Raw genomic sequence first — 376 nt, forward strand, 5'->3', positions numbered from 1 at the left:
GCGGCCACAGAAATACATAATCTGTGAAAATTTCAAGTGCCTAGCTATTACGGCTCAAGAGATAGAACCCTGTGATAGACGGACGGACAGACAGACAGACAGCGGAGTCTCAGTAATAGGGTCCCGTTGGCACCCTTTGGGTACGGAACCCTAAAAAATATCTAGAAAACGAAATACGAGTATGAGAGTTTATCGACTGACGTAAATGTCATGATGACAATGTCGCCTAGAAATCAAATGAAAGTTAGTTCTTTTGACCCATGATGTAACGAAAAACGATATAATGTGATTGAGGTAAAGGTTGTGTCGTAGGTCTTTTACATTTTTCTCGAACACTACCGACCCGATTTTTTTTACCAACGTATTTTTACCAGAG

Source organism: Choristoneura fumiferana, chromosome 22 (genome assembly GCF_025370935.1).
Source record: "Choristoneura fumiferana chromosome 22, NRCan_CFum_1, whole genome shotgun sequence".
NCBI classification, from domain to species: Eukaryota; Metazoa; Arthropoda; class Insecta; order Lepidoptera; family Tortricidae; genus Choristoneura; species Choristoneura fumiferana.